The sequence below is a fragment of the Salvia splendens genome, unplaced genomic scaffold (genome assembly GCF_004379255.2).
Source record: "Salvia splendens isolate huo1 unplaced genomic scaffold, SspV2 ctg973, whole genome shotgun sequence".
Taxonomy (NCBI): domain Eukaryota; kingdom Viridiplantae; phylum Streptophyta; class Magnoliopsida; order Lamiales; family Lamiaceae; genus Salvia; species Salvia splendens.
The window spans coordinates 332,674-340,457 of NW_024599664.1; the positions used below are offsets into that span (position 1 = coordinate 332,674).

Here is a 7,784-nt window from a genome sequence, read left to right on the forward strand (position 1 = left end):
GAAAATCTTATATTAAACCTGTAGGAGTTGATTGAGGATGGGTCTTTGGTATCGAATGTGCTTAAAAGCTTATCCCGAGCCTACTATGCGTCTTGTAGGGGTGAGGGGTAGGTGAGTCAAGCTTGGTGTTGTGCGGTTGTTTGTCTATTCTGGTTGTTATTTTGTTGGATTCACTAATAAATTGTCTAACAAATCAGTTGTAAGTCTAATGAAGTGATTGTATATAGTTTAATTTAAAGAATAACCAAACAACGTTTCAATTTTCATTCAAAATATATCATTTCTTACGACTCAGAATATCATTTATGATTTAAACAACACTACAATACATTATCATTTTAGTTAGCACGTTCATCAGGTTGGAGTTGCACCTATATCTTTGTTCCATCGGCAGCAACAAACTTGTTCATGATCTCCATTGGCCTACACATAGCTCGCAAAGGCTCCAACTTAGGCATAGTTAGCCCATCTCCTTCCCCCAAATCTACCTCCTCCAAACCCACTCTTTCCCACTCAAAGCATTGCACCATCGCCGCCAACGCCAGCCCCACAAGCCGTTGAGCTAGCCCCACCCCGGGGCACGCATCAACTTATGCGCTTCGATTTCTACCCCCTCGAACCTCTCGGGCTTGAAGCTAGCGGCGTCCTCCCACAAGCCGGGGTCCCTGTGTATCGCCCATGCGTTGATGAATACGAGAGTGCCACTTGGGATGTCGTATCCCCCGACTTTGCAGTCAGAGGACGACATGTGGGGCACGAGCAGTGGTGCCGCCGAGAAGAGCCGGAAGGTCTCCATGATAATGTTGTGGAGGTAGGGCAAGTTGGATAGGTCTTCTTCAACTACTAATCGGTTGTGTCCGATTTTGGTTTCAAGTTCTTCTCTGGCCTTTTTAAGGATGTGAGGGTGGTTGAGAAGAAGAGACATTGCCCATTCTATAGTGATAGCGGATGTATCCGTCCCACCAAAAAGTAGGCTATGTTACAATAAATAAATTAAAATTAAAATTGCATTGTTTGATACACAGCAGAGAAATAATATGAGATTTCATACAGGAAATTTCTACATTATTTTGATTTCATATACTCCCTATAACCTTATAGGGTAGTAATAAAATGCAAACTCTAAATATTATACAAACTCCAAACTATAATCTGCACCGTTAAAAAATGTCAACAAATGACAAAATAATAGCAACAAAAAATGTGTGTTGACATTTTTTGTTACTATTATTTTGTCATAAATAACATTTTCTAACGGTTCAGATCATAGTTTGGAGTTTGTACGAATATTTGATATTTTCATTTGATTACTATCCCCTCCCTTATAAAACTATCCAAAGATTATATCTATGAACTACATATTTAAAAAGAATCTTATAAACATTTTGAAACCCTCAAGTATTACTATTTAGAAATTATAAAAAAAACATGAGAATTTAGAAAAATACATGAAAATATAAACTAAAATATCTTTCATATAATCGATCCTAACCCAATCTATTTGTAACACGGTGCCCCGGTCAGTTTTGAGTTAGTAATTTTCACTTTGAAATATTACTCGAAATATATATTCTACAACTTGCCTATTCACCTCTTTATTAATCTATTTGAACCAGTACATCGTTTAGATAAAATTGATATTTTAATGAGAATATCTAATGCCAAGGGATAAGTCTTAGATCGAGACGTTTAGTACCATAGACGCAAAATATCTGTACTATAATTTATTACAACTAATACCATCTCAAGGACATAGGTAAATGAAGAAATAATGTTATATAATAAATATATATTTTTTTCATTGAAATCATTATCTAATTAGGGGATGAGTATATATTTTTTCATTTTGAAGAGGCATTTTATCTCTCCATCAGTAGAGAGGTAAATTCTTATAACTATCATATTTATCTTTTTTTTCATGAAAAATCATTCTTTAAAAGGGAAGGTTTTTGAGAAGTCAATACTATATTTTATGTTTTTAATGTGTTTTGTACTATTATTTTTTTTTTAAAGTTATTTACATTTTTATATACTATTTTCATTTGGAATGTATTAGTTTTTGAAATGATATATTTTACTTTTTGATATGGTAAATAGATGATATACCTCTTTTATCTACAATTTTTTTGGAAATATTGTAAAGATAGAAGTTTCTATTTTTATAAAACGGATCAAATCGACAAAAATAGTCTATTAACATATAACAAAGAAAGTACGTAGAGTTTAGAGAATTAAATTATAAATAATAATATAAAAGAAAGAATAAAGTATATTATAAAAGAGAAATCAATAATAAAATAGACTAAAATATAGATAAAAATAAAATGTGAAAAATGACGATAACAAAAGGAGAAAAAAGAGTGATAATTAATTATTACGAAAAAATAAAATGGCCACTTCAAACGTATTTGTTTCTCAAAATAAATTATAGATTAGACTAGTATTAGTTCAATCTTGCTGTACTATATTTGTTTCTCAAAATAAATTACAGAGTAATTGTAGTACATTGTTTATAGATAATTAGAATTTTGAAGTATTTTACATTGTAAATGAATTTCTTTATTTTAAATATTTAATTAAAATATTTTAACAAATTACATAAGGTCATCCGCAATTGCGCCAAGCGCGCCGCCTAGCCGAGCGCCGGCGCTAGGCGGTCCATTGCAACCGCCTAGCGGATTTCGGAATTAAAAACCGCCGAGCCCTCGGCGGTGCGCTGGGCGATCCGCTCGGCGCTATTGCAGCGCCCGGATCGCCTAGCGCACAGCCGAGCGGAAATTTTTTTTTTCGAAACCCTATATATACACGGTTTGCACGTCATATTCATTCGCACCACTTGTTTTAACGAGTACTCTCTCTATCTTACTTTCTGCACAAGATCAACACCGAGAAATGGAGAACACCAACGAAGGTATTCCAGTGACGAGCGGGTCTCAAACTCTCCCGGTACCCGTGGGAGGTGGATGGGGTCCGATGGCAGGGTACTACAACATGTACTCGTGGCAGGACATGATGCCCGGGATGGCAGCCGGGGGGAATATGCCCGGAATGGCAGCTGGGGGGAGTATGCCGGCGTGGCAGGGGGTACCGGGGATGCAACCCGGTATGCAGATGATGCCGGGGTGGGCGCCCGGGATGCAGATGATGCCGCGGGGAGGGGGGAGGGGGGACCGCTATGCAGCACCCGACAGGTGGGGTACCGGCGGCGCAGGGGACGCCGGGGGGAGAGGGACGTCTATCGACCCAGTTTTGATTTTTCGACTGCTTCTTCGCACACATCGACCCCAACGGATGCGCAGTTCACGTAATTTGATGCTTGTTCCTTAGAGGAGTTGGGGTTTGATATTCTCGGAGTTCCGGAAACTCCCGTTCAAACGGGGGGAGTAGTGCAGGGTCGTGGCGCCCCAAAGAAGAAGGGCAAGGGGAAGAAGGTCGACGAGTCGTCGCAGCCGGGTGAGGACGACTGCTCGGTACGGAGGAGGTGGACGGATGAGGAGAACGTCGCGCTGTCCAAGGCGTGGGTGAGTGTTTGTGACGATCCTCTCGTTTCGAACAACCAGAGGATCGTCAACTTGTGGGGCAAGATAGCAGCAGCCTACCAGACATTTTGCCCGGAGGGGGGGCCACGCACCGTGGGGATTGCCGGAAGGGGTGGGACCGAATCAGGGCTGCTGTCTCCCGATTTTTGGGGTTGTACGCCAACGCCCTCCGCATACAAAGCAGTGGCCAAACGGAGGAAAACTGCAGGAGGATAGCAGAGAAAGCCATCCCCCAGAAAGGGTTGTATAAGGATTTCACCTACTGGAACTGCTATGTTGTGTTGAACGACTCCGAGAAGTTCCGAGTAGGTGTCGACGCTGGCTGGCCGAAGAAGCAACGACTGAACTATACCAGTGATTACAGCAGCAGCAGCAGCAGTGGTTCCCACGACCTCCCCGAGACGGCCCAGGAGGTCCTGACCCCTCGTTCGTACCCTCGCCGAACTCACCCGGTTGGGCACAAGCGGGCTCAACGGGAGGTGAGGGGGGCAGCCGGGGGTTCACAGGAGGTCAAGTCGGCATCCCCCCTTGGCCAATCCATAGCGGATCTCAAATTCTTCGCGCGTCAACAAACGCGCAATCAGATGGTCAAGACGATGGCCGAATGGCGGGCGGCGGTGGACCCCGTGGAGAAGAGTTTGCTTCAAACTCTTCTCATGAGCATACAGGACGAGTTGGAGGCGGCACGGAGGGAGACCGGCGGGAGTAGAGGCGGCGGCGACGGTGGCGACGGAGGCGGAGGCCAGGGTGACGACAGCGACGGAGGAGACGACGACGGAGGCAATGAGTGAATTATTGTACTTTTTTTTTAATTATTGTACTTTTTTTAAATTATTGTACTTTTTAAATTTTAATAGTATTATTAATGTTTCTCGTATATGTCTCGTAAATTAAATTCTGTATATTGTGTGATTGTTAATTATTTCATTTTATATAATTGTTATTAGTGATGTGGCTAGTGATGTGACTAGGCTATGATTGGGCTATTTGCTTGTTTTGATGATGTGGCGGGAGGATTTTTAGTGTTGATGATATGGCAGGAGGATTTTTAGTGTTGATGATGTGGCAGAGGAGTTTTTGGCTAGGCTATGACTGGGCTATTCCCATTGTGGATGGCCTAATAACCCTTTGCAATCATTTAAGTAAAAGATGTTTTTTTTACAAATTGATAGTTGCATAGTTATCGAACGATCAATATTCTCATCCCACAAATTACAAATATTACATTTTAGGATTAAAAATGCGAACAAGTTGGTAAGAAATCCTCTTAGAAATATAGTCTGCCCATCTGACTATTTGAATGCTCCAATCTTGATCTTTATTATAGTAATGGATACATGTGTTTTTTACATTAATCCGTTACATTAGCAGTGGCGACTTTATACAGCATATTCACAAATAAATGATATTTTTCATTATTCATAGATTGTATGAATAAAAATTTTAAATGCCTTTAATGATATCTTTGAAATATAGTAAGGGGCTATTTAGTAAAACTAATTTGATAAATGATAAATTCAATCTAACCAAAATCAATAAAATTAAATATAAAATTTACAGATATTATGTACATATAATTAATTATACAATTATGTACAATTATTTTTATGTCATTATTAACAAGCCCGGAAATTATTGATTTTAAAACTTTACTATATGATTTGGTCTTTATTCTATTACTCCCTCTGTCCCGAGTAAAAATTCCATAGTAGTACATCCATACCAAGTTGGCATAGTGAGTTGGTGTACCTCACCAATAACTGATTGACAAATGAAAATAAAAAAATGGTACATATGCCACATCAATTAAACACCAATTCAATAAAAATAATTGCACAAAATAGACATTTATTAATTATGCAAATTGAGATTATATTACTACTATTAAATATGGAAATTATCATCACAAAATATTAGAAGAAGCGCGTAATATATATGCATATTGACCTTAATCATACTGTATTACATTACTTTTCATGCCAAGAAAAAAAATTATATTAAAACTCTTTCTTGATAGTACTATTTTGAGATTTTATGAATTAGACCTTTTTTTCTTATTTTGTATTTATATAGTATAAACAAAAACTTTACACAAATAAAAATTATGACTATAACTTATCATTCGTTAGTATATTAAGAAATCCATTATAATTTTCAATATCTTCTTATTATCATGTAAAAAATTTCATGAAATTTTTAAAATAAGAAAATAAAAAATCAAACTGAAAATTATTAGTTTTATTTTAAATAGAATAGCTTGATGATTGCCGAAAAGTTTAGTTACATCAAAATAGTACTACTATCAAAGAGTTAATATGATTTTTTTTCTTGGCATGAAAAATAATGTATAAATAATTTTTATGTTTAAAATATTAAGTACTTACATTAATAGGTCAATATACATATATATTGTAATTATATTGCACGCCTATTTTATGATGATATTTTCCAATTTAATAGTAGTAATATAATGCCACTTTCCATTAATAATACATGTCTATTTTGTGCAATTAGATTTATTGAATTGATATTCATTTGATGTGGCATGTGGGCGTCCATTTGTCAATGAGTTAATGGTGAGGTACACCAACTCACCATGCCAACTTGGTATAGATGGACTATGGATTTTTTATTCGTCCGTCCCATGTTATTTGCACTGTTTCATTTCGGCTTGTCACAAACTACTTACACTATTTCTAGTTAAAGTTAGAATTAATGTATTTAATTAATATGTTAGATTAAGTTAATAGCTCTTTTATTAGTTGATGTCTCATCATATTTAAAATTCTAATTTAATTATACTAAAAAATCAATCTCAAATCTACGGCCTAAAATAAAAAGTGCGAGTAACATGAGATCATGAAAGGAGTATTAATTAGCCTAACAACTGTATTTATTACATGAACTTTACAAATAATTTGGACGCCGAATGTTTTCCACAAATTTCACCATTCCAATATCTTTCGTAAACATTACTAAATGTCTAAATCATATGCCTTATTTCTGTCCTAAAGCCATATGTTAATCTTTTCATTTCCTAAAAATAGAAACTATTTCTATTTAGTCCGTATATTTAAAATAGAAACATTCCATTTGAAATTTTTTTCTTTATGAAGCGAGACTCATTTTTCACTAACACATTTTTTCTTTTTATTTCTTTTATTTTTATCAATTTTGTATTAAAACCCGTGTCCCTTTAAAAGTTTCTATTTTTAGGAAATTGAGGGACTATATTATACTATTGTATCTTTAGTTATTTTTTGGCAAGATCTTTTTTCAATAATTTATTATATATGTATTTTTTTATTTTGAACTTAAGTTATACTTCATTTTATGATAGAGAAATAAAGTTTTTACCAATAATATTTATATTTTAGTTTGAATCTTTTAATTAAGAAGTTTAAATGTGGAATTGGTTTATTGTTAAGTGCTACTACTATTTTGCATTCTCCTAACAAATTAAATATATAATCCTCAACATATAAGTAAAGAAAGCCATTATTACTAAGCTAAAAAAATTTGAATTGCAAAAGGGGTTAACATATTTCACCTAACTCATAAAATCAATTATTCAGAAGAGATATACATAAATAATTAAAAATCAAAATGATATATTTCATACCTTATATAAGCACCATCTGTAACCCTCATTTTCGTTTAATGCATGTTTAGCACGTTTGATTTATTTTAAATATTTGGTTTAATTAAATCAAATTAAAAATTATTAAAATTTTTAATTATACATTTTTTAAAATTAAAACTCGATTAATTTATTTTCTCTATAAATTTAAATAAATTAATAAGCTGACAAATCCAGCTTATATTTTTCTGAGAATTGTTTAAAATTTCACCCTACATTCATAAACTTTTATTAATATCGCAGGAAGAACTTTTGAACTTTTAAATTTTTATTTTTTGTTTAAAATACCCTCCAACCCTTAAAGAGGCATTTTAGTCTATTGTGATGAGATTAACTGCCACAATTTCATTTTCTGAATTTATAGAGGAATAAAATAAAATTTGTGTAATATAAATCATTCCTATAATATAAGGACAATATAATTTTTTTGAATTTTATTTAAAAAATTCAAAATATATTTAAATAAAATATTTTTTTGAATTTCCATTTCGTAAGTAGAGCTAATGGGCTGGGGAGTAATTTGGACTAAAAAAAGTTTAAAAAGTGCAAAAGTTGTTTAGTGATATTTTTAAAGTTTGAGTAATGCGTTTGATACCATGATACGA

The 7,784-nt window shown here is 34.7% G+C and overlaps 1 pseudogene; it reads right to left on the reverse strand.

Annotated features, from left to right (window-relative positions):
* Window positions 1-241: 241 nt before the first annotated feature.
* LOC121791944 lies at window positions 242-7,190 on the reverse strand (annotated as a pseudogene).
* Between the last annotated feature and the right edge of the window lie 594 nt (window positions 7,191-7,784).